The sequence below is a fragment of the Podarcis pityusensis genome (assembly GCF_964106645.2).
Source record: "Podarcis pityusensis genome assembly, chromosome: 8".
Classification (NCBI taxonomy): domain Eukaryota; kingdom Metazoa; phylum Chordata; class Lepidosauria; order Squamata; family Lacertidae; genus Podarcis; species Podarcis pityusensis.
In genome coordinates, this window is record NC_138033.1 from 50,844,744 (window position 1) to 50,864,309 (window position 19,566).

At 45.7% G+C, this 19,566-nt stretch overlaps 1 protein-coding gene across 5 annotated transcripts in view; it reads left to right on the forward strand.

Annotated features, from left to right (window-relative positions):
• Positions 1 to 19,566, forward strand: part of KIAA0513 — a 54,246-nt gene that overhangs the window by 14,297 nt on the left and 20,383 nt on the right. The window contains exon 1 of one of the 5 annotated variants that reach the window (XM_081017844.1): positions 12,051 to 12,218. The exons of the other annotated variants lie outside the window; for them this stretch is intronic. The gene's annotated coding sequence lies outside the window, so the exon portion shown is untranslated. Of the gene's footprint in view, positions 1 to 12,050; positions 12,219 to 19,566 lie in introns of those variants that run through there. 5 annotated transcript variants of the gene reach the window in all.

Genomic DNA, 19,566 nt, shown 5'->3' on the forward strand with positions numbered 1-19,566 from the left:
CTGGCCCTGCAGAGCTGCTCTTGCATTCTGATGACAGGCCCTCTCTGTTTCAGTTGCCTTTGAGCATCATTTGGTGGAAAGATGGGGTGCAAATACAAATATATTATGGAAGAGTGAGGGATGGAGTTTTCTTCCCCAAGGACAACTCCTTTTCTGCACCCAGTTCTGTGCTCCAGTACATAGCCTGGGAATCACCATGTGAAGGCACAAGCGTTCAAAGGATTTCACTAGCTTGAAATATACCACCCGCTGTGCTGATGAGTTGCTGTAGCTAGGCGATCGCATGGAGGCAGGCAGGCAAGCTTTTGGCAGGGTGTCACGAGATAGGAATGATTTACTGCCACATTTTTACTGCTGTGTCTTTGTGACATCTAAGCAATAAAAGATAAGTTGGCATGCCTCTCTGGGGATGTTGCAGCTTATCTCTTGGAACCGTGTGCACCTGGGTATGCAGAGCTTTCGTTGATTATGCACACGTGCGCAACGTGGTTCCTGCTCTAACAGCATGTCCTCGGCCCATTTCTTCAGTGAGTGCTTTCTTGAAACCAATCCTCTTTCACCCTTTGTTCTCCCTCTAGGCCAGAGGTAGCCAATGTTGTGCCCTTTCTGGCCACTCTGGCTAGACTGATGGGAGTTGGGATCTGATGGGAGCAGGTTAAATAGAAGACACCCAATGAAGCAACATCTGGAGGGCACTGTGTTTAAGGTGTTGCCTAGTCCCAAACTGAAGGATTATCAAATCACACCTTTCTGAACAACTGAAGCCATGCATTTGCAAGTTAGAAAAGCACTGCTGGATCAGACCAAGCTGGTTCCATCTAATCCAGTCTCTTGGATTATTGGATGATTGGCCCGTCAGGTGCCCCCAAGATCCTCCCCCCTGCAAAAAAGGCTCAGCAAATTTGCCCGGCAATCACAATGGGTAGATCACATCCAGTATTTTTATACTGTGAGTAGATCACAGTCTCTTAGGAGTTGGACGTGCCTGCAGTAGACCATCCTTGCCTTTAGTTGGTTTCCCCCAGCAGTTGGCATTCACCTGGATGTTTTTATTTAGCTCTTGCGGCTACTTCCTGTCAACTTCATATTTTCATGAGAGCCGCTGCTGCCTCTTATCAGATTGCACTTGCGTAAATATCATTTCCTGTCCTCTTGTTGTGCAAGATCCCTAAAGTATAGTGTTTACTGTCTGTTTGCTCTCCTGCCCTGGTTTCCTTGCTCTGCATTCAATGTTGTTTCCCTGGCCAGAAAAAATAAGGCTCCTTCATTTTCCGGGAAAACATACATACACACACACAGAGAGAGAGAGAGCGTGCTGTGTCTCCACCTTTGCCAAACGCTTCTCAGTGTTTGTTGCTATTCTGGAATCTTGCACCCTGCACATATCCCAAGGCTGTTCTGCCTCTGGCCTGTGTCATGCATGCCACACCGGAGGCAAAACACACCTCGCCGTGGATGGAGAGCAGCTTCAGTATTGTGCCTTCTAGTAGACATCCACTTCCTTTCTGCTCAGTGAGTGTTGTATCTCTCCCATCAGTCAAAGTGCTGGGCAGATGACAGCACATGCCCAGATGACCAGCTTCATTGGCTAGGAATTGGGGGAGGGCTGTTAGTGCAGGAAGCAAACCAGGTTTTGCACACCAGGCAAAGACAAGCCCACACCTTCTCTTGTGTGTACAGCAGCATAAAAAAATCACCTACTTGAAATGCAGCAGGGGGGAACGACCTTGTTGTTTTAAGCCACTAATGTGCACATAGCCCTGATCTCCCTGGTTCTAGTCCAGCAGTGCAACCACAGTTGTTTCTATTCATGGGGCAAGCAAAAGTAAACAAACAAAATGTCCTGGTAACTTCTATGCCTCCTCATCCCAGAAGAGCCAAAGGGATGAAAATCATGTCCTTTGGTTGCTCCCACAGCCATTGACACTTCCATGCCCCAAGTGGCATTGCAATAATCTCTGGTGATGCGATGGTTGCGAAAATGTTTTAATGCTTTAGAACCTCTAGTGTGATGGTCATGATACGCTTCCTGGTCTGAGGTTTTAAGTGTTTTCCACTGAATGCTTGCAAAACAAATATGCCCAACACACCCAAGACCACAAGCCGTGGCATCCGCATTCCTGGCAGATGTCAAAAGAAGACAAAAAGAGATTTTCCTAACCCAGATACCACAAGATTACTCCCCCCTGGTTGCTTTGGATCTAGAGACAATTCTAAGAGTCGTGATGCGATAGGGAACTTGCTCCCACACATGGCAGTAATGGCCATCAACCTAGATGAAAGAGGAGTAGGCAAATTCATGAAGGATAAGGCTATAAATGATGGCTACTAGCAAATATGTCTATGCTCTGCCTCCAAGGTTGGATTCAACAAAGCTTCTGAATGCCAGTGGCTGGAAACTACAGGAGGGGAAGAGTGCTTTTGTGCTTGGATGCTGCATGTGGGTTTCTCACAAGTACCTGGTTGGCCACTGTGAGAACAGGATGCTGGCCTGATCCAGCATGGCTTAATCTCTGTGTTATGTTAGGGAAAGGGCTTCCCACGTATTCTTGTTTTTTGTGGACACTAGTATAATCTGGCAAAGTCCCCACTTAGTATCTGTACTCTGCATAACTGGCTGTGCTGGAGGCAAGCAGCCTTAGGTAAGGTGCAGTTGCTGTCTTTGGTAGAGATCTGTAGGGCAAGGGTGGCTAACCTGAGACATGTAGTTCAGCAACCCCTGGAGGGTCCCTACTATATGGTGTTCATAATTCTACACAAATACAGAAAGAAGGGCAGGATTTAGTTTTGGGCTACAGATTTGGCTTCCCCCTAAAAAAACCCACCACCCTAGGTTATTACATTTAAAGAGTAAGAGTGGTAACAAACACTAAGTAACATCTCCTGTCAGAGCAAGGATTTTGGCTTGTGCAAGAGGGCTTCCCTTCCTTCACCCCCCTAAATTTGTTCTAGTGGTTCCCCCAACCCTCTGGACTAGACTGGGGGAAGTATAGGGGGAGAAGACATGGGGAAGATGGAGTCCTATTGTGCAAAACAGAAATCATTGCACTGACAGAATGGGTCCCCTAGATACTGCCCTGAGCTTCCAGCTGTTAAGAAAAATCCCTGGAAGCGATTGACAGTATGTGGGAAAGAATTATGGTGACGTAGAAGCCAGAGAGGGAGCAGTACGTGGTTTCAGTTGTTCAGGAGTCATGATACTTTTTTACATCTCCAAAGTCTAGAAACAGCATTATTAAAATTGCTGGCTCATATTTCTCCTTCCAAACTGAATGAGCAACACAATAATAAAAGCAAAGCAAAGTAAAGCATCGTGTCCTAATTTGTGTAATTTGATAGCTTTCACAATAAATGGATATTTCCACCACATGCAAAAGAAAAAAAGGAAACCATTTTTTTTTTTTAGCTTGCATCCTCTTCAACAGCCATGGCCTGAAGCAGCAAATGTGGAAGCTTTGCTGAATCTAAGTGGGTCCCTGCTTAGCAGGGCTGCCTGGAAACACTGTATAGTTCTCATTGAGCTTCTCAAGGATTGTGGGGCTATGAAGGTTAGAAATAATTAAATCAAGCCGTTTAGTACCTCCTTTACAAGGTAGATTTTAACATCTTACACCCTATGCTCCAAATTCTGAGAAGCGTATCTTTCTTTCATGGGTGGCGTCAGGTTTGAAGGTTCTCTAAACAAGGACCCCCTGATGTTTTTCTTCAATCAGTGAGCTGTATTTGTTGGTTTTATTTGGTGGCAGCAGTGAGGTAGCACTTTGAGCAGTACCAAGCAGCTGAGTCTAGCCTTCGTTTTCATTTCCCATAATGGTTCCCAGCGTGGTGGCACTGCAGGGCATTATGGGAAATAGTGGCCCTAGAGCAGAATTAATTTTAAAGGGCCCCTCAGTGGTGGGCCTTGTTGGCGGCCCAGCAACTGCCCACGGATGCTGGGTGCCAGCACCAGCTCTGCTTCTTTCTCTGAAGGGAACTAGGCGAACAGATGCATTCTCTCTTCAGCAGAAAATCCTTCACCTCTCCTTGAGTCTTTATCCCTCTCCAAGGGCTGCTACTAGGAGGCTGACGCACAGCTGCCTGGCTCTTTATTTTGGCAGGTTGAAGGGGGAGGGGTTGAAAACACTTCCAGAGTCTCATCATGTTAGCTATGGGCTATATTTTTATTTCCAAGGCCGCTTCAGTATAGGGGTGTGGGTGTGGGAAAGAGAGAGAGAGAGAATGTGAGTGTGAATGTGTGTGTGAGATAGAAACTGAATGACAGCAAACATAAAATCAGAAATCTAATCTTTCCCTGGCGAAGTTAAACTGCCTTAGTGTCAAATATCAAATAATCCCTTTTGGCTGCTGATTAATGAGTGAGTGGCCTCTGTGGAGGTCTGACTCTCTTATAGAGCTGGGCAGATCTTTGCTCAGCATCCAAGCCTTGTAGGGATGGGATGCTTCTAGCATGGCCTCCACAGCTCAGTGGTAGAGTACTTGCTTTGCATGCAGAAGGACCCAGGTTCAATCCATGGCCTCTCCTGTTTGAAGGATCTGGTTTTTCAAAACACCCTTCTCTTCCTGAGAGCCTGGGAAGATTCTGCAGTTTGGAGGAGGCTCGATGAACTGTTAGCCTGACCAAATCTAAGGTTTCTGAAAGATTATTTCCCCCATGAAGCTCGCTGTGTGACTTTGGGTTAGTCATTATCTTGGAGCCTAACCTTCCCTTCAGGGTTGTTCTGTGAATCTATGCAGGGGAAACGGGGAAGGAAGAATCCATATATGCCAGCCGACTTGAGCCCTTTGTGGAAAGGCACACTATAAGTATGATTAAAAAATGAATAAAGTACTTCCAGGCTACTTGGAAACCTGGACTCTGACCCACATATATCTAAGGCACATGAGAAACCTTTCCAAAGATAAAATGGAATATTTGTGCACTTAACAGCTAAAATGTTGGGGAATGAAGGTATTCATAAAGGAAGGGGGTATTCCAGCAGAGAGCAGCAAAACAGCCACGCCTCAGTTGCTGGGTCTGGGGGTACAGCTGCCTCTTGGATTTAGGGCAGGGGGCATTTTGCCTTCAGCCCAGAGCCTGGATCTGTGTGGGGGAAATGACAAGCTTCATTTCCCAATGTGTTCGGGGGACCGTGTTAGATTGCATCATGCCATGCCCAAATGAAGTTAAGAATTGACCGGCTGCCTCTTCATTTCCTGCCCTGATGGCAACTAATTATTTTTATTAGCCTATAAAGTTCCATGGCCAGATAGAAATGGGAAGCGGGCTGCCTGCCTCGCTTTTCTTCTTCCACAGCTGCAGCTTTTATTAATTTCCCAGAGGAAGAAAAGGTAGGATGCGTGTAAGGATAGAAGGCAGATAGCGGAGCATCACTGAATAAAAATAAATGAGGAAGGTGGATTCTTCTCCTGTTTATGTTGAGGGATATTGGGAGTAAGTGCTGGAGAAATTGTTCTGTATGGGGCTCAGAGGTACTTCAGATTCCATGTAGAAGACAGAGATGAACATAAGAAGAGCTTGCTGGATCTGGCCAGTGGCCCATCTTAGGCCAGCAACCTGTTCCCACAGTGGCTGACCCATATATCTCCCTTCTCACCCTCTCAGGCGCTACGATCGGCAGAGGGGGCCCTCTTGGTAGTTCCTGTGAAGCTGGGTGGTGGTGATGGCCCAGGAGAGTGCATTCTCTGGGGCAGCCCCAAAGTTGTGGAACTCTTTCCCTACTGGGATGCGCCTGGCACCTTCACTGTACAGTTTTCGCCAAATGCTTTTGACACTTGAGAGGTATATTTTCAGGACTCGCCCTATTCTTGTGATTGTAATTTGTTTTAATGTTGTACTTTAAATTGTTGTGGCCCACCCACCCTGGGACAAGCCCTAGAATTCCCTGGGAAGAGGGTTGACAGTTAAATCACTCTGGAATTGTAGCTCTGTGAGGGGAATAGGGGTTCTCTTAACAACTCTCAGCCTTTAATGTAAATTGCAGATGTGACTTAAGTCTCCTTCGGTGTTTTTGTTTGTTTGTTTGAAGATTCCTCAGCTCCTATTCTTCTCCTTCCCACTTTCTACCTTCACATCATGTGTTTAAAGCACTATTATACCACTTTAACACTCATGGCTCCCCCCCCCCCCCCCCAAAGGATGCTGAGAGTTGTTTTAGGAGAGCCCCATTCCCTTCATGGAGCTGCAGTTCTCAAGAGTGTTTCATCAATCTCCCCCTTCCCAGCGGGACTCTGGAAGCACGGAGGGGAGAAAGGGGTCTCTCTCTGGTAACAAGGCTGCAGGCGAGATAAATCAAGCCTGCTCTTGAATTTCACCCAGAAGAAGGAAGCAGGTAGTGATAGGATTTTATTCTTCTCCCCCCCCCCCCCCGCCTTTGTTAAATGTCACTGAATATGAGTCACCAGGAGTATAATTTTCCCTTTCTGACGTAGATGCAGCAGATTTCTCTGCAGAATCTCTCTCCTGCAAAATGAGAGGCTGCTGTGTTTGCATTCAAAGCTGTATGCTCATGCTGTGTTGATCCCCTGGGCTTAGCATGGAGATGCCTTTCCTCCTTGTAAGTTGAAAGCTGGCGTGTGTGTGTGTGTGGAATTTTGGGCCAGCTGGGCTGAACAGACTGCAGGAGGATCAACAGTGCTTGCAGCCTGCTTTGTATGTAGGGGCTGCCCCCAACCTGCTTATCTCATGAGGGGGCAGGTCTACTGGTGAGCACCTGCCCCCTCCAAGCACACCAACTGGGGTGTGTGTTTGTGTGTTCAGGTTCCCTCATTCCCACAATTACAGCAGCTGTGGTCCCCCCCCCCCCCCCGTGGTGGTTTTCCAGCAATTGGATCAGCTTCCTATAAAGGCATCCAAGGTGGAAACTTCAATTCAGAAAAACCTCACATAAGTCTTGCAGAGCAGAGAATCCAATAGCTGCCCTCCTTGTTCCCTAAGCAATTGTGTAAGGTGCTAGGAATGTCAGAATATTCCGTCAGAAACGGAAATGTTAGCAGACATTGCTGAAGTTTTCATGTTCATTAAAGGTCAGGAATGGCAATCTTGCAAGCGAATATGAGTGGTATTTCATAGAATGGTAGAATTGGAAGGGACCACAATGCTCATCTAGTCCAACCCCCTGCAATGCAGGAATCCTTTGCCCAGCGTGAGGCTCCAACCCATGACCCTGAGATTAGGATTCTCATGCTCTACTGACCGAGCTATCCCAGCTGCCAGTTTGCTATCCCAGCTATCCCTACTGCTGATTTGATTAGCGTTCCATAAGCAATATTTTCTGCATTGTTTGGACGATTCACTTTCATGAAATTAAGTTGTAACTAATTACATAATTAACTACTTTCATTTCAACCGTAGCAGATAGCAAAGTGAATCACAAAGGTTTTGCCAGAAGCTGAACTGTAGCGGAATGGAAACACCACTGGTTGCAGCTAAGACAGGACAGGACAGAAATCACTACACCCCTAAGGGTAGGAGTGCTTTCTGTCTTGGCTGGCATTTCAGTATTGCACATGTGGCCATATGTTCTAGCGTACACTTTAATACAGGGTGAGTCCTTTAAAAGAGTACACATGTTTCACGGGGCCCTGTATTCCTCATGTTCAGCTCATAACATTCCTGTATGGTAGGCCACTATTCTCTAGGGAATAGGGAGAAATACAGTTTAGTTCACATTTTGCTAAGCCTACCTAATTTGCATTTCCAACAATAATATGTGAACCGAAAGGCACTTGTCCTTCAGACTTTGCATTTCTCCAAATTTTGCAGTGCATGCTGTTTTCCAGCCAAACAAGTGTGTAAAGAAATGTGTGTTTATGGGGAAAGTCTGAATAGAATATGAGATATATATATAGATATATAGATAGATAGATATAGATATAGATATAGATATAGATATAGATATAGATATAGATATAGATATAGATATAGATATAGATATAGATATAGATATAGATATAGATACACACACACACACACACACACAGTACAAAAATGTATTGTACAGTATTAGTGGAAATTACTTGCAATATTGTGTATATTAGGAAGAATTGCATATACAAATGTCTTAAAAGGGTAGAGGTAAAGGACCCCTGACAGTTACTAGAACAAATGAGCAGTAAAATGCTGGCAATTCTGCCCACCCCAGAAAAATTGCAAATTGATGTGGAAATGTGATGGGTTTAACCTAAGACTGTGAAAAATGATAAACTGTGAGGAATTGAAATTGGACAGATTCATCCATTTTGCAGATGGGAAACTGAGGCTGAGACTTGCCCAACCTCACATGTTGAGTCCTTGGCCACAGTGAAGACTGGTCGAGGTCTCCCATATCTGAATTTGTTCACCGTATTGCAGGAACATAAGTGTTTATATTACTCCCCCTTTCCCTTCACCATAAAAAGACTTGCCTCTTGAGGATAGCCCTTTTATGTTTTAGAGTTATGTGGCAGAAATGGGCCGTGGAGCCAAATGCCAGGAAAGGCAGCTCACCCACTGGCTTATTTTAGAGTTAGCAATGCATCTGCCTCGCTCCATTGATCTGCGCGGGAGCAAACTGCCTGGAGACTCTTGCAAAGTGGTCCTTTGCTCCAAAGGAGAATAGAGATGTATTTGCCGGCAACACAACTTAGTGCATTCAGAGGAACTGTTGTAAAGCATCTCCTGCAAAAAAGAAAGAAAAAAGGTTGTGGAGGTAGTGGCTGGGAGAAACCCCTGAGCATTGATCTTGCCACCAAAGAGAGGCTGAGCACTGTCTCCTGCCATCCCCAGGCAGTCCATTGGCCATGCACTGCTGGCTCATTGGAGATCATAAGAGGCGGGGGGAACAGCTGACCTATTGGGACTGGGGAGGGCGTGTGTGGGTGTGCGTGTGGCTCCCTTGGCAATAAGGTGCACAAGGACTGCGATGTGCGCCACACTCCAGCGACGAATGGATGGTGATGGTTGAGTTTCTCAGCGAGCTGCACTGAAATTCTCCTCCTCTTTCCCTCCTTCCTTGTCTCAGCTGAAGTTCAAGTGACTTTTATTTGTCTGTGTGCATGAACACACATCTTCTGAGTCTTTCTTTTTCTGACAGCAAGTGGATGAGCAGGTAATCTTGTCGGTCTTTACTGCGTAGGGCTGTTGTGCAAGATAACGGGAGGTTTGTGCTGTGCTTTTAAGTTCTCGTAAAGCTGCAAGGGGTGCTTAATTCAGGACACATTTCTTGGGCTTCAGGCTGTGTGAATTTCATTCCTGCTGCCTTTCATAGGTGTTTGAGATTTCAGAGATGCGCAAGGCGGTTGTGCCTGCAGTTATTAGGGAAAGCTGATTAAATGGAAGATGACTAGCTTTCTGCAATACTTGCAGTGCTCTGTATTCAGAGGTCTCCTTCACAGGCTTCGTCCTGTTTTTGCCAGTTGAAGAAATTATGCCTCAGTAACTCTTGCATTCCTTATCAGCACCTTGGTATCTAAAGCTCTGGGATTATAGACCAAATGAAAGTGTTTTATGCAAAATAAAGTATTCCATTGATGATGTACAGAATTTGTGTGAACTCCTTCTCTCAAATCTGCTTCGGGTTTTATATTTACCCTTTTATATTATTCTTCCCTTTCTTTCTTCCCCAGTTCTTCTGTATTATATATCACCCTCACTTTTACCTTCTTTGCAAATACTTACTGTGTTTTTATTTGAGTTTATTGGCTATTTTGCCGCCATAATTCATGGTGCAGGGATTGATTTCCACTGGCTGGTTCACTTTCCAGGGTCTTTGAGATGGCCTGTGTTTTCTGGAGAATTGTGGGGGGCTGGGATGCTCTTTTGGGGGTTTTTAGGAACTGAAATTCCTTGACGGATGTGTCTTAATTGCACTTCATTCTCCTTTTCCTCCACGCCCTGTTCAGTTAAGCATGCTGGCTATATTATCGTTTGAATATATTTGTTTTTGTTTCTTTTTGGAAGATGCAACCAAAGCTATTAATACCAGTTAAACTAAAACACACTGGCTGTATGAGAGAATGGAGTTTCAGGGTGCAAGTCTTTTGCATGGGGTGCTTCTCAGGGCTGAAGGAGAAAGTGCTGTTTCGAGATGCTTGGCTCATCACCTGCTGAAATTGCTGGATTCATCTTCATGGCTTTTCAAGTTGAAGGAGGGCTCACATCCTGTCAGAAGCAAATAACAGGTTCCCTGGAGCTAGCAGCTGCTGTGTTGAGTCTTTGCAGTGCTGCTGCTGCTCAGCCCCTCGTTCCACAGGAAGGGGTGCAATTATATGTAATGAGGACACATCACAGAGAAAGGGAGGGTGCTGGTGGTAATATGGGGCCTGCCAAGTGGAGGGAGGTGAGAGGCCGGAGCCCAGCTGGGAAAATAATATATTGCCGTTGACTTGGGAGGGAATAATTTTTGGTTCTTAAAGCAGGCTTGCTCTTTTTACAGCAAGCAGCTGCAAGTGCCACAGGAGCAGGAGCACCTGCGGGAAAACCACTGGTGAGCAGCAAAAAATTAGGTAGAAGGGAAGGGTGGGCGTTAGGAAGGGAATAGTTTGGGTCTTTGGGCACTTCTCCATATATGTAAAAGATGGTGAAGTGCAGGCTTGTAAGGCCTTGTGGAAATCAGATCTTGCTTTTCACTCCTGGATTCTGGAAACAAATGCTTTTTCTCCATTCCCCTCCTGGGCTGACATTAAGGATCTATGACCTTCCCAGATGTTGTTGGACTACAACTCTCATCATGCCTTGGCTAGCATGGGTGATGGTCAGGGACGATGGGAGCTGCAGTCCAATAACATCTTCAGAGCTACGGATTCCCTGTCTTTGAGTCATAGGTTGTGTACACACCATAAGTTTAAGGCACATTCCCCAAACCCACCCAGAGTCATGGGAATTATACTTTGCCCCTCATGGAGCTACAGTTCCCAGCACCCTTAAAACTACAGTTCACTGGATTCTAGGGGTGGGGTAGAGAACGTGAAATACATGCTGTGTAAGCAGCCATAGTGAGTAAATTGGCCTGTTGGAGAGGTGAGACCCAAATCCAAGCCTTTCAGCTGCACATTATGTACATTTCCGATGGGCATATCAGCCGCCCTTTTGGATTAGATCATTCTTAAAGCTGCTCTTCATCCTGCAGTGTTTCAGCTTTCATTTGGCACCCGTCTATATTGAGCATCTGCTGATGACAGAGTTGTGAACGTGAGAAGTTTAAAGTTAGATGCTTTCCAGGGCAAAGTCCCCCCCCCCCAAACTTAGCAAGGTGTAACAGGGTGGATAAAGTCATAGCAAGGATTATTTGGGGACACCTTCTCTTGCAGAGGTCCCTCTGTCCACTGTCGGCCAATCAGCCAGCTCATTCTGAAGAATGCTAAGAACTTAAGAAGATCCTTGCAGTTGGATCCGTCAAAGCCCCATCTAGTCCAGCATCCTGTTCTCATAGTGGTCAACCTGATGCACCAGCAGGAAACCTGCAAGCAGGACTCAGTTGTGCAACAGCATTCTTGTGATTCCCAGCAGCTGCTTTCAACAATGGAGATAGAACATAGCCATCATGCCAGTAGCCATTGAAATCCTCCTCCTCCACCACCACAAATTATTCTAATTCTCTTTTAAAGTCATCCAAGTTGGTGGACATCACTACCTCTAATGGGAGCAAATTCCATGCTTTTACCATGCAACTGTGTACTTTCTGTTGGCAGTCCTGAATCTTCCAACATTGAGGTTACCACTTCTGCCTACATGCACCAGTCGGTTAGCTTGGGCTCCCTTTTTATCGCCATGTAGGGCACAAATGTGCTTCCGGGTTTTTTTACAGCATAATTATGCACATTGCGCGCACAGCCTGAGCTGAACGGAGGCCATTCGTTCTGCTTAGGATGCCTGGCATTCTTTTTGAAGTTGCCATCTTGGGGAAAGAGGATGGGAGAAAAGACCCATTTAAATACAGGTTGTGAAGGAAGAGAGACAGCTTAAATTGCAGCTGTTGTGCTTGTGATACAGAGTCCCATCTCACTCTTTTCTGCCCTGTCGCCTTCCCTCCTTGCAGCAGGGTCTTCTGTAACTCAAGGTTTAACAAAGCTGGGAAGTGGAGAAAGAGAGAGAGGAAAAATCCTGCAGCCAGGAGGATCGAGACAAGAGTCAGTGCCCAAGCCAGGGACCGAGATGGGGAGCCTCTGAAGAACCCTTCCCAACCTTGGACCCTCCAGGAGTTCTGAACTAGAACGCTCATCAGCCCCAGCCAGCTCTGCAGGTTGGGTTACTGGGTTTTGGAAAAGCCTTTTTGGTGTTATCTCTAATCTTGGTCATTCACTGAACTCTAATAATAATAATAATAATAGTAATAATAAAATTTATTTATATCCTGCCCTCCCCAGCCGAAGCCGGGCTCAGGGCGGCTAACAACAATCAAATAATCAAACAATCAAATAATCAAATCTTGTTCTGCCCCTTACGGGACCAGCAAAGTTTAGGATGTGGGTCTTTCCAAGAATCTAATGCAACACAGAATGGTTGTTACAGGCCAAACTGAACACAATCATTTTCTATATAAACAGGCACTATGCTATGTCAGGCCTCCAGCTGCTCACACAGGGGGAGGCTGTGTCACAGACAGTTAAAGCTTTAAATGTGCATTCAATGATGTAGTTATTTGACAGTGTCCCTGCTTTGTTTTCTTTCTCATATGAGACAGGTGTATGCATGTAACACCCTACAGGGTTTGTTGAAGTTGAACAGTGGCGTTTTATTATGAAACATTCTACCCAAAAAAGAAGCAGCAGCCTTTCCAACCTGGCACCCTCCAGGGGTTTTGAGCTACAACTCCTATCAACCCCAGTCAGCACTGCAGGGTGGGGAAGGCCACTGTACGTAAAGACTAAGAGTTATTGCCTTCTCATGCATTCCTGTGTGAGTCATTGTGGGGCTAAGTAAAACAAGGACCACCCATTTCTGTAAAGCTTCCTCATCTATAAGCAGTTTTGACTCGCCACAGGCGACCAGGGGAGTGATTATGGTACAAGTCCAAAATTTACAAGGAAAATTTAGTGCCTACATACTGGTTGGCCATTATGAGATCAGGATGCTGGACCAGATGGGCCCATTGGCCTGATCCAGTAGGCTCTTCTTATATTTTTACTGATTTTACTGTAGAGGGGAGAAGAAGTGAGGCAAACTGTAAGCAATCGTGGTGTAGCTTTTGGGTCTCACAGGCAATATATGAATGGTTGGGTTTGGACCATGCGACTTCAGATTGCAGGCAGGATCACATTTGGTTGAATGCTAATCTTCATAAATAAATATTTCCTGCACGTAGAAAGGTAACTCATCAGGAGGAAAGGTTCTAGCATATCCCTTTCCCTCTGACATGCATATTTTTGACAAACTGGTGAGGCTGTGATGCGACATTGACAAAGCTGTGTTCATTTTGGGGTTACCCTGTGAAAAATGGGATTCTGAACTGGACCCCTGAATTCATCTTTAATAGATGTACAGCCTTTATTTTAACACCCCGTGCACAAAAACAAATCAAGTATTTAGTTCTCAAGGCTGCAGAATCCAGCTTCAAAGTGTATGAGCAAAATTTGCTGGAATCTTGCAAGGGGGAGGAAGGAGGCAGCTGCCATGGCCTAATGATCTGCAAAATAAATTATGCAAAACATGCTTGCTTGTTAATTTGAATATTTTTTTGCAGATTGCAGAATTTAGACTTAAGAGGAGGAATTTTTGTGTTCTAAGTCCTGGTTTAAAAAGGTTTATTGAATTCCTTTACTAATCCCTTGACGTCTCCATAAAGATTGTGTTTCTGCTGGTTTGGCGCCACATTTAATGCCATGGCTGATCACTCTGGAACCCTGCAGCTGGGTCAGCAAGTTTTCAAATCCTTAGTACAGAAACTGGTAGTGGTTGGAGCCATTGCGGTTTTTTCACATTGTGTTTGATTTTAAGAAACTCTGGCGTGGGTGGCAGGTTCTCATTGCTCTGTTAAGAAGATGCAGCTTCCTTGCAGGCATTGATCAGGTGTACTAATAATGGGGGTGACTCCAGCTTCTGCCCTTTCCTGGAAAACATCCAGAGCTTCAGCTGGTATTTTCCTTAACTATCTGGGCTAATTCAGTGTCAGTCTTGGTTGGGCTCTGCGTCCTTAACCCCAGATATGCAGTCAATTAGCTGATTACAGAGGGGGTCGCCTGTTTTAATTATTTCAGCTGCTCAAAGCTGTCTTCCGGTTACCATTTTGGAAAGCTGCTGTTGCTGTAATGAAGAAATGTGTGACTCTGGATTTCATTGTAAATTGCTTTGCTACCTTAGGTATAAGGTACATTTTAAGACTCGCCTGCCAGGTCATCTAACCCCATAGATATGCTCACCTCAACCTCTTTGATCTGCAGAACTAGTGCAGTGCCACATAATACAGTGGTGCCTCGCAAGACGAAATTAATTCGTTCCGCGAGTTTTTTCGTCTAGCGAATTTTTCGTCTTGCGAAGCACGGTTTCCCATAGGAATGCATTGAAATTCAATTAATGCGTTCCTATGGTCAAAAAAAGTCCAAACAAAGCCAAATTTGGTACCACAAGAGTTTATTAACTGCTCTTTAAAGTCACACATACTTTAAAGAGCATATCAAAAATTGAAGGAACAATAAATTAAGTTTCTAAACATGACAGGAAAAACATTTAAAAATCAAAAAAGGGTACATTACATTTTCTAAGACTCTGGGGGACCACTCGAAGAAGGTTCCTCTTCCACTCTTTGCTTCTTGCTGAGGAACCTGTCCATGGTCTGCTGCTTCATCCACCTTTTCAGCAGCTCCCTGAGAGGCGACATGACCGTCGTATCAAAAATGTTCGCTTGGTCATGTGCCACGTGCTTGTCAGGGTGGTGCCGCTCTGCAAAAGCCTGCACCTCATTCCACTTCTGGCAAATGTCCCTCAGTTCTTTGGAGGACAGCCGTTCCTCAGTTGCTTCCTCCTCTTCCAGCGAGGCCTACTCCTGCGCAACCTCTGACTGCAGTTCAACCAGCTCCTGGGTGGTCAGCTCGTGGTCGTGCTCCTCCACCAGCTCGCAGACGTCCTCCTCTGTGACCTCCAGGCCCATGGTCCTCCCCAAGGCAACAATGTCCTGCACCACTGTCGACTCTGGTGCATCAGAGTCACTTGGTGCCACACAGTCCGGCCACAGGCTGCGCCAAGCGCAATTCAAATTCCTCTGGCTGATCCCCTTCCAGGCCGTGGTGATCATCTTCAAGCAGGTGACGATGTCGAAGTGGTCCTTCCAGAATTCCCGCAGGGTGATGGTGGTGCAATCAGTCACCTCGAAGCATCGCCTGAAAAGCTCCTTGGTGTAGAGTTTCTTGAAATTGGCGATGACCTGCTGATCCATCGGCTGGAGCAGTGGCGTGGTGTTAGGCGGCAGGAACATGATGTTGATGAAGCTGAACTCCTCCAACAAGTCCACCTCAAGGCCTTTAGGATGAGCAGGAGCATTGTCCATCAGAAGCAAAGCCTTCAGCGGCAGGTCGTTGTCCAGCAGGTACTGTTTGACAGCAGGGCCAAAGGCAAGATTGACCCAGTCCACAAACAGCACACGTGTGACCCAAGCCTTGCTGTTGGATCGCCACATGACACTCAGCCGCTCCTTGTCGACCTTGTGTTTCTTGAAGGCCCGTGGGTTCTCCGAGTGGTACACCAGCAGGGGCTTGATCTTCAGGTCGCCGCTTGCGTTGGCACAGAAGAGCAGGGTCAGACGGTCCTTCATGGGCTTGTGGCCAGGCAACTTGGCCTCCTCCTGTGTGAGGAAAGTCCTTTTGGGCATCTTCTTCCAAAACAGCCCGGTCTCGTCGCAGTTGAAGACCTGCTGTGGAACGTAGCCCTCCGTCTTCACAACCTCCAGGAACTCCAAGGCAAAGTCTTCAGCCGCAGGAACATCAGAACTGGCAGCCTCTCCATGCCTGACCACGCTGTGGATTCGGGATCTTGCCTTGAACCGGTCAAACCAGCCTCTGCTTGCCTTGAAGACTTCTGGCTCGGCCGAGGTTCCTGGCTGTTCCCGGATGAGGTCTGCGTGCAAGGCCTTGGCCTTCTCACAAATCACGGCCTCAGTCACTGTGTCCCCTGCACGCTGCTTCTCTTCTAACCAGATGAGCAGCAACTTCTCGACCTCCTCCAGAACAGCTGGGCGGTTCTTCACGATCCTGGTGACTCCCTTGGCTGCATCAGTCGCAAGGATCTTCTCTCTCATCTTCAGGATGGTCCCGATGGTCGATGGGTTCCTGCCATACTCCCTGGCGAGGTCCGTCACACGCATTCCACCGTCGTGCTTCCGGATGATCTCCTTCTTCATCTCCAGCGTCATCTTCTCCTTCTTCCTCTCGCCGGCCTCCGCAGCAGCAGCCTTCTTGGGTCCCATGGCAGCACAGCTGTTACCTTTGTAAACTCAGAAAAAGAAAAAAAAAATCAGCAATTCAAACCCACAACCAAGTCCTTGAATTCCAAACACCCAACCCAAAATCCAAAAACCCCAAAAAAAGTTTTAAAAGTTTAACTTACGAAATGGCTGCAAATCACCAAAGTCTTCAAAATCCTCAAATGGCTGCAAAAGAAGTTTTGGGAAAGCTTTAAAAATCACCAAAGTCTTCAAAAACCTCAACTGTTCCCCCAGCCCCTCCCCAACTGTTGCAAACCCCTCCCCAACTGTTGCAAACCCCTCCTCAACTGTTCCCCCAGCCACCCAGCACACAGAAATTCAAAACCCAGAAAATTTTTCAAAAAAAAACAACATGGCCCAATGGTTACAGAAAACCATAAAAATTCAAAAAAAAGCACACAAGCTCCCAGATTCTTGCAAACCCCTCCCCAGCTGTTCCCCCATCCACCCAGCACACAGAAATTTAAAACCCAGAAATTTTTTTCAAAAAACAACATGGCCCAATGGTCACAAAAAATCATAAAAATTCAAAAAAAACCACACAAGCTCCCAGATTCTTGCAAACCCCTCCCCAGCTGTTCCCCCATCCACCCAGCACACAGAAATTTAAAACCCAGAATTTTTTTTCAAAAAACAACAACATGGCCCAATGGTCACAAAAAACCATAAAAATTCAAAAAAAACCACACAAGCTCCCAGATTCTTGCAAACACCTCCCCAGCTGTTCCCCCATCCACCCAGCACACAGAAATTTAAAACCCAGAAATTTTTTTCAAAAAAAAAACAACATGGCCCAATGGTTACAGAAAACCATAAAAATTCAAAAAAACCCACACAAGCTCCCAGATTCTTGCAAACACCTCCCCAGCTGTTTCCCCCATCCACCCAGCACACAGAAATTCAAAAATTCAAAGCCATATTTTTTAAAAAAAAAATAATAAACATGGCCCAATGGTCACAGAAAATCATAAAAATGCAGAAAAAAACCACACAAGCTCCCAGATTCTTGCAAACCCCTCCCCAACACCAAGTCCTTGAATTCTAAACACCCCAACCCAAAATCCAAAAAACCCAAAAAAAGTTTCAAAAGTTTAACTTACCAAACAGCTGCAGAAGAAGTTTTGGAAAAGCTTCAAAAATCCAGCAAACTCTTTAAAAAGCTCAGAAAGGCCACCACACCGCGTGCAATGTGTTGCTCCTCGAGGTCAAGTCGCAACTGCACCTCTTCCAGCAATGCACCCTGGGTTTTAACGGTTTTACGAAAAAGGAAACAAACTTGCAAGACGTATTCGTCTTGCGAAGCAACTCGAAAACGAAAAAACCTTTCGTCTTGCGAGTTTTTCGTCTTGCTAGGCGTTCGTCTTGCGGGGCACCACTGTACTTGTTCCTCATTTGTTAAAAAAACCAATGTTTTAATGTGGCTGCACCTACACTTTGGAACTCCCTGCCTATTGATATCAGGCAGGCATCTTCACTATGCCCTTTTCAGTGCCTGCATTTAGGCAAGTCTGTCCAGATATGTAACAATTAGCTTATTGTTTGTTTTAATTACTTTTGCATGTTTAAAATAGTTGTTTTTAATTTGTTTTTACTTACAATTTATTTGTTTTATTTTTGTAATTAATTTGAGGTTTTATTTGGGGGGGTTAACAGTCAAGCAGCATATAATTTTTTTGAAATAAATAAAGTAAATCAGACCATTTGTTGGAAGAATGTGAAAACATCTCGCTGTTGTTTGAAGTCTTGGGATCAGCTGATGCAGTTTGGGAGATGAGGCATACAGGGGGTTGGTTTTGCAATGGATGTGGGCCAGGATTGCTGCTGAGCCAATAGAACAGGGATGGAGAGGGACACATTCCCTTGGGGGCTTCCTTTTGGGGGAGTGGGGGCATATGCCAGGGGTGGGCAGGGCCCAGAGGTATATATGAGCAGAGCAGTGGGCGAGACACTTACCCCGGTACAGAAGGTCCACGCAGTGTAGTGGTTAGTGTGTTGGACTAGGAACTGGGTGACCAGGGCTCAGATCTCCAATCAGCAGTGAAATGTGCCTTGGGCCAATCAGTCTCTTGGCCTAACCTACCTCACAGGGTTGTTGAGAGGATGAAATGGAGATGGAGAAGAACCATGTATGCCGCCTTGAGCTCCTTGGAGCAAAGGTGGGATGTAAATGTAAAAATAAACCAAAATAGGCTACATTCTTGCCATGCAAAAGCCAGAGATTTCAACACTCCCCCCCCCCCCACAAATGTACATGCTCGTCTCTTTGTTCTCCACCCAGTTCCCCACATCTGCTCTGAGATCCTTGGCACAAGAGTGGAAAGCCAGAGTATATTAAAATAATTGGAGAAGTGGAGAGTCTTAACAGCACTCTGGACAGCTCCTGCAGCATTTTTTTTTTTTTTTTTTTGGCAGTATTTGTTCGAAGCATAACAAAGTCCAAGTAACAAGTAAAAGGACACTCTCTCTCTCTCTCTCTCCCCCTCTCCCCCCCCCCCTTAGCATAGGGATAAAGTTGACTCCATCTAAAGTACAGTCCAACTTGTTAACTCTTTGCTTAGCTCAAGGTATTGAAGCTTAAGGTCTGGCCAATCTGCTGGAGGAGCCACCAAGAACCCCTCTCGGCTATCTGGCCTGAGTGCTGAAAGACAGAAGGCTCACTGTGCTACAATTTGGATGCATCCCGAGCAGAACTTTGTCTTTCATAGATCCTGAAACTAAACTTGGCACTTCTCCTGCAGTCTTGCAGACTCATTCTTTAAACATTCTTATAAGCACTGAACTGATTCAGTTGCACCCTAATTAACTAAGTGCAGTTTGCAAGGGGAGGAGGGGGAGCAACTGTGAAGGACACCTTGAAACGGGATTTATGAAGTAAGGCAGTTTCATTTTTGCATCTTCTAGTCATTTGATGAAAATAATATGGCAGTATTTTATTTATTTGTCTCTGTAGAGCTAGCATGAGATAGTGGTGTTGGGATGGGGGACATTTTGGCTCCGTGGAGCTGTTCCTTATTAGGATGGGCCTCAGGGGCCAAATTTGACAGGAGGGTGGGGTTGCTCACATGTCATTCACCTGGTGTCACAAAGGCGTCAGGTGATTTGGCACTTTGAGTCCTAGAGTGCTTGCTGAAACAGGAAAAGCCCTTTTTTAAGCTTGCAAAAGCCCTTCCTCATC